Source organism: Taeniopygia guttata, chromosome 3, assembly GCF_048771995.1.
Source record: "Taeniopygia guttata chromosome 3, bTaeGut7.mat, whole genome shotgun sequence".
Lineage (NCBI taxonomy): Eukaryota > Metazoa > Chordata > Aves > Passeriformes > Estrildidae > Taeniopygia > Taeniopygia guttata.
The window spans coordinates 29,542,600-29,549,834 of NC_133027.1; positions in this window are offsets into that span (position 1 = coordinate 29,542,600).

The window sequence follows — 7,235 nt, forward strand, 5'->3', positions numbered from 1 at the left end:
CTAAGTATTGTAAAAAATTATTGTATTACAATTCTAAGTATTGTAAAAAAATCCTAGAGGAGAAACCTTGTTCAGGAGAATGTATATGGCATTCTAAAACACATGTATAATCATCATTATTTGTCTTTTTGAAATTAAAGAAGTATTTTAAAGATAATGCTTACAGTCTCCAGTAGTCTGAAAAGAACCAAATCAAAATTAAACTAGAGGTGAAAAAAAAAACAAAAAAACCCAAAATCAGCTCTTTGCATGAATAATAAAGTGTGCAGTAATAGTTTATTGTTCCTCTAGCCACAGTATTTTCCACTGTTTTTTTTTTCAGCAGTATTTCCATCTCTGTCATTTCATCTCAATTGCTCTGTCTGTTTCAAAGGCAGGGATGGTGTTTTATGCCTACTGCAACACAGAACTCACAGCCATATGGATTGTCCCACAGAGACCCCTATGGGCTCCTAGAAAAGTTCTGCAACCACATACGGTCCTTTTAAAGGTATTTTGCTCCTTTCTATATTCATAAATCTCATAGGTAATATGATAAGATTCAAAAAATTTTCCTAATGGCTGCCACATATCATAAATTAATATAAACAGAACAACTCATGAACAGCCTGTTTATTAAGAAATATAGAATCAGTATTATCAGTGCATCTACTAATGCATCTGGAAGCTTTTTTCCCTTCTAATAGGGCAAAGAGGATAGTAGCAGTAGTGAAAACATTTAGACATTATACACTGGATAATTTTTTCTGGCCAGAATTATGACATTGCTCTAAGCAAAACTTATTAAAATGTGGGAAAAGGCCCAAAACTATTCAATATATCTTGTGAAAACACTCTGTGGAACACATAGTTTTAAAAGGTTTTTTCATCAAGATGGGATCAACTTTTATTGAAGTATCAATGCTTGGTGCATTTTTATATCTAAATTTTATTATTAACATCACCTTTGAAAATGCTGTATGCAAATGCAGGCAAATATTGAAATGGGCAGTATAGGGAACTCAGGAAGTTGGTAATTAGTGTTAGAACTTGACAGAACCTGGGACATGTGAAATTTAGCTGGTTCTCTCTTACCTTTACTTACCTTACTGGTGAGAGACAATTGCTATCATCTTTTCAGGAATTGCATACTTCTCTTGCTAATTCCTTTCAGATTGCTTCTCAAGTCAGCATTTGGCTTCCTGCTCTGTGATGTATCCTGTAACTTTTATCCCTGTTTAATAAACTTTGTTAACAGATTGTAGATATTCTGTGTGCAATTATGCTTTTTAAAATCAAAACAAATCAAAATTGTACCATTATATTTTTATGCTGCAAAGCTTTACACAATTATTCAGTAAACTGTACAAAATAACACAGTATTGATTTGTTATCAGTTTAAATAATAATTATCTACCTGTAGTTTACCAGTAACCTAACTATGAAAGTCAAGCCAAGCTGATATGTAGAAGTCTTGTTTAAAAGATGCTGGAGCAATTCTGTGGGAAGCAACAATAATCATGCATTGTCCTTCTGAACAGACACAGCATACACATACAAACATACATCACAGTTTTGGTCTTTCTCATCCTGCAGCAGTAGTAAAACCATAGTTATATTAGAAGAGTACAGACTTCTTGAAGAACACCCACTTTCTCATTCCTCCTGGACCAATTTTATTATTCTAAGTGTAAGCTATGACATCAAGAAATTCTGTTGCTGCAAGAGCAAATTCACCATATCTTCAAATCTTTTTATGGATTTAGATCTACCATCAAGTCAGAAGATTCAGTCCACATTCTGAATTTAATTTAAATGTAACAGTACCAATGAAATTTTGGCTTGATATTTTTGCTGTCAAACACCTTCCAACAAAGTCCTGATTTTCTCTATATTACTTCAGGCCCAACACTGTTCTTTCATGGGTTATGTGCAGAAATAGTTAATGGACTGTACTCACTACTATCAAGAGAATATCTCCTTATAGAAGTGAATGATTAGAGAGTCTTGTCATTAAAATACTGGATAGATTATACAACAGTGTATTGTAATACTGAAAATACTACATAATATACAAGCAATGTTTCCCATACTTAGCTGCCATAAAATTTTTATGTTTGTATGTAATTTCCTGTTCACTTCACATTGGATTTTAAAATTATGCTTTTCCATTTGCTTCTTCATATGTGTTGACAAGGGAATAAATAAGATCTTATTATTCGACACCAGAAAAGCAGGGTTTTTTAGACTTCCATTCTGTAACACCAAATTATCCCCCATCTCTGTAATTTGAGACCTCAAATTGCAAGAAGCCTATGTATTAATTTATTAGCTGAAAAATTGCCTCTGAATCTCACTTAATGGCTTGAATTAATTTCTAATTACTCTTCAGAAAGGGGTAAATTCAGATTAAATTTCAATTTTTGTAACAGATTGTTTTGGTCTGTTAATAATGCAAGAATGATCTCTGAAAAGAAGATATAAACGATGATTGCATTGCAATAAAATTGTAAAAAACTTGTAAATATGCTTCACTGTTTCCAACGTATGACAAGGAGACCATTTAAGGATCTACAATATAAGATTTCAGACACTGTATCAGCAACTAAAACAAAAATAGGAACTTATTTTTCTCATAAACATATGGTATAATTCCATCTGGTATATCTAACCTGTCTGAGAACTATAACGTCCTGTTTTTCAAATTTGTTAAGTCTTTACTAGCAACACTGGTAAAATTTCTATGTTTGCAGTGCAATTGATAAGTCTGAATTTATGTGTGAATCATGTGAAGAGTCACATGAAGTGATTTTTTCAGACATATTGTAGGTAAGAGTTTCAAAATATAACTTACACTTCTCCATAAAAAAAGAGATAGATGGTTGATTATAAAAATCCATATATTATAAAAATCCATATACAGTCAAAGTGAGTTCTTATATATTGATGTAAAACACCAAAAAACCTGCAAATCTTTTTTTTTTCATTCTCATTTGTTATGAAGACAGGTTAACTGCAGCCAAAAGAATATCAGTCCTTCAGTTTGGTGCATTGTGCACTTCCAGCAGAAATGAGAACACACACATTAGCACATGTTTCAGGGCAGCATCATTGGGTCTTTTACCAATAAGTGGTAAATTTTCCCACCTATGTGTTTTTCTCCACTAAATTAAACCATTTTGAATCCCGTCTGATATACTTTTCATTGCATAGATAAACCAACCATAGTGACACTAAATACTATCAGAGTAACAATGGAATTATTCTGGATGGGTTTATGCTGTACATAATGCTATATGTAGAAAGGTTGCAATAATTAGGTCAGGTAAAAGGAAGAAAACGTCAGAACTTTTATCTTGACCTAATAATTTATTCTAAATTTCTCGTATTCTCATTATTTTCCACATCTGAATAGGACTAACATGAAAGTTTTTGATATATAATCTTAGCGTATTGTTCAGAAATACACATAGCTAAATAATTTCTACTCCTGTCATTGAGTGAGAATATAAACCAAGTAGAGCAAACACATCCTCACTAGTTTACTGTTGTACATCAAATAGTGCTGATGAATTTAATGGAAAGCATGAAAATTGTTATTAAAAAATTATGAGGAAATATAACTTTATCTGAGGAAGCTATATTATGTGACTGTTACGGCCACACAGCTCTACTAAGAGTGTCACAACCTCCATTGTGACAAAAATATAAGCTGCAAGTTCATGCATGCTGGAAGGATTTATTTGTAAAAGATAGGTGAATAAGCTTTAAGGAATCCCCCAGGTATCCAAAGTCTCCACATTGATACAATAACAGATACATTACTGGAGCTGTGGATGACCCATACCTTTATAAAAGTGGCTGCTGAAAGTGACCTGAGCTGCCCTGGGCATTAGATATCCACATGTAAACACCTGAATGATTCACAAGGTGTGTGCAATGCCCGGACAACTTCCTGTACTCATAAGTTCCGTTGCAAATATACCAATTTTAAAATTTAAAATAATTCTGTACAATTGCCTGAAATGTGTCTTTATAAGTTATAGGCCTCATAACACAAATAAACCAATTCCACCATTCCTTTAGCTAAATATTTGCCACCTTTTTTGATTTTGAAGCAGCTTGATTAATGAAAGTGAATGCTAGACTTGATAAGCTAGACAATCCCAAATTTCTCACTGAAAGTAAAAAACAGAGCAGAGGCTTTAGGGGATTTCTTTTTTCTTTGATGCTTCTACTTTTTTGTACAACTATGTAACTATTTTTTTTTCCACAGCGTACACAGAACTTAGATGTATTTCATCCCTGCTATGGAACAAAGCAGTTCTTAAACACTCCATTTATCTTGCCAATTCTAAACCACTTAACTATAAAATACTCTGTCAAAAACTTAGGATTTATACTCCAGTTTGCTGTCTATACCCCAATTCTAATTTATTCAGAATGTGATACCTTTCTAAAGATACTAACTAAGGAAAATTATATAATCTTGTTTCAGACTGAAAAAAATTTCTCTAGGTCTTCTAATGGTAGACAGGCTGTCTTTAAACCTGATATCTTTTTTTTTTCTTCCCCAGGGTATGAGGGGTGATGTCTGATAAAAATTACAGCATAAGAACTGAGAATTAATGATGTATCTACCAGCCCTGTTCCAAATCCAGTTATTACACTTGGATATATTTAATCATTGAACTCATTATGAAGACCTTTATAAGTCTGTCTTACCAGATACATAAGGACAGCAGGTTTTTTCCTATTATCATAGTGTTTTCAGTACAGAAATGACTTTTTTTTTTGCCATATGCCCTTTTAAGTTAATGCTCCTTATATATATATATATATATATATATATATATATTAATTCACATACAATTATTAGGCAACATTTTCTGTTTCCCCAGCACGAATTGAGTTTAACTCCTTTTGCTTTAATAGATTTTTGGTATGCGTACTGTGGTGGCACAAAGAACAGCATTTTGCTCAGTGACACTGGGCAGATGCTTTCAAATCTCTTCCTGCGTGAAACCAGGACAAAGGCAGAGCATTCAGCCTGCATTTGGGAGTGGAAAGATTTTGTGGTTTCTCCAGGAGATAAAGTTTTAGTGCTACAGTTGAACCCACACTCCTGACTCATTTTTATGGCAGTACAGAGCTTAAAATGAGGAGACAACACAATAAAAATATCCAAAATATTATATGGAATCTGTCATGTACAAAGACTAGCCTTTGAAGATTTCTTTAGAAAAGAAACAGACACAAAGTGTTATTCCAAAAGAGGTGTAATTTTTTTGTTGGCCATTTTTCCATGATAAAAAAAGAAAGTCAAATCTAATAGGAATATCAAAGCTTCCTCCAAAGCTGAAAAGTAGCAAGTTATCAGAAGACAGAAAAAGGCCCTTGAATAATTGTAAAGCAGCTACCTGCTCCACAGAGAGTTGCTCTCTTGAGGTTTTAAAATGGTAGTGAGAAATGCAGCTCATGCCAAACAAAGGACAAGATTATGAATTTGAATTGAAATATTAAAGTTCTTGTAGAATATAAACTTTTGAATGTAGAATAACAATAACTTAAATAAGTAAATAACTTAGTTACTGCAAACATCTACACTAGCTTTAGGATTATTCTGGTATTGTTGCTTATTTGAAAAATGCTTATGTTGCTTATGCTCATAAGATGGTGAGAAATAAAATCTAAAACACCCTAACCCCCCTTCCTTCTCCCCAGCCTCAGCATCACTCACTTCACACCTACTCTCCACCCCTGAGCAGTGCAGGGGGACAGGGAATGAGGTTGTGCTCAGTTCATAACTGCTTCCCTCACTGCTCCTTCCCTCACACCTTCTTCCATCTCTGACATGGGCTCTTCATGGACCACAGCTCCTTCAGGAGATCCCTCTGCGTTCCAGCATGGGGTCCTCCACAGGCTACAGTGTGGATCTGTTAGCCATGGTCTTCTTCCCATGCTGCAGAGAGGAATCTCTGCTCCAGTGCCTGGAGCACATCCTCCCCCTATTTCTTCAGTGACCTCAGGGTCTACAGAGTTGTTGCTCTTGTATATTCTCACTCCTCTCTCTCACAACCTTCAGTATGGCATTACTTTTCCCTTTTTTCACAACTTTCTGCCAAGATGCCCCCATCTGGGCTGTGAGTTCAGCTATGCCCAACACCAGGTGTGTTGGAGCTGCCTGGAACTGGCTGTGCCCAGCACCAGGGAACCTGCACCCAATGCTGCCCTCAAAAACTTGACCAATTTCTTCCAATTTTAGGGAATTTTTTTAAAGACTCTAGTTAATAAGAAACAGCTTTAAATCTGTCCCTGCCATCAGAGGATCTGCCAGGATGCAATTAAGGAGGGCTTAAGCACTTAAATCTACACATAAAGCTGCTTCATAAAAGCTACTTATGTTTTGACTACCACAAAAAAAGTGTTATGTTCATTACAGTCAGCAAAGAAATCACATGAAACCATGCATGCTTCCTGCAAGTATCCCAATGGACACTTTATTTACCAAGGCCCTTCATCCCATCAGCCAAGTCATAACTGTTATTGAGAAGATAAAGTCAGGGAATGATGTGAATACCTTAGATACATGAACTAATTGGAAAGTTCTTGGTTTTGCTGATTAATTCTAAAAATGGATCATTACATGCCATTTTTTTATTACAAACATAAAATATAATGTTGACCTGTCATCAGAGATGACCAAATATTTTAAGTAAAACCGGACAATCACACGCTCCCTGGAAATATTTTCTGGTTCTGACAAGTTATCATTATGCTTTATGGCTTTAATTAGAGACAAAATATAGGAAAATATTTCAACTGTCTCAGATACTAGACAAAAGTAATATACTTTTTCCAACAATATGAGCTAACCTCTATATTGAAAGTGCCACTGGAGTGTATGATAGTACTCCTTAGACAGTCTGTGCTTCTATCTATTTAACCAGTATAGTGTGGATTGTCACTGCTTTACTGGATGTATGTCTTGTATTGTGGAGCAATAACCAACAACATTTCATATGGTCGATTACAAAAAACGTCTGAATTGTTTTGGGTGAACTTTATTCTGTTATAAGAGTAGAAATCACAAAACACTCATTAAAAATAAATTTATTATAAATATTTTTAACCCATGTTTTCTTAGAGAAATACCTCCAACTTGTGGAGACCGGGTAGCTACAGGTACAGGTAGTTTCATTTAGAACAAGAACGTGTATAATTATCTAGGTGAGCTTGTTAAAACTTCAGATACA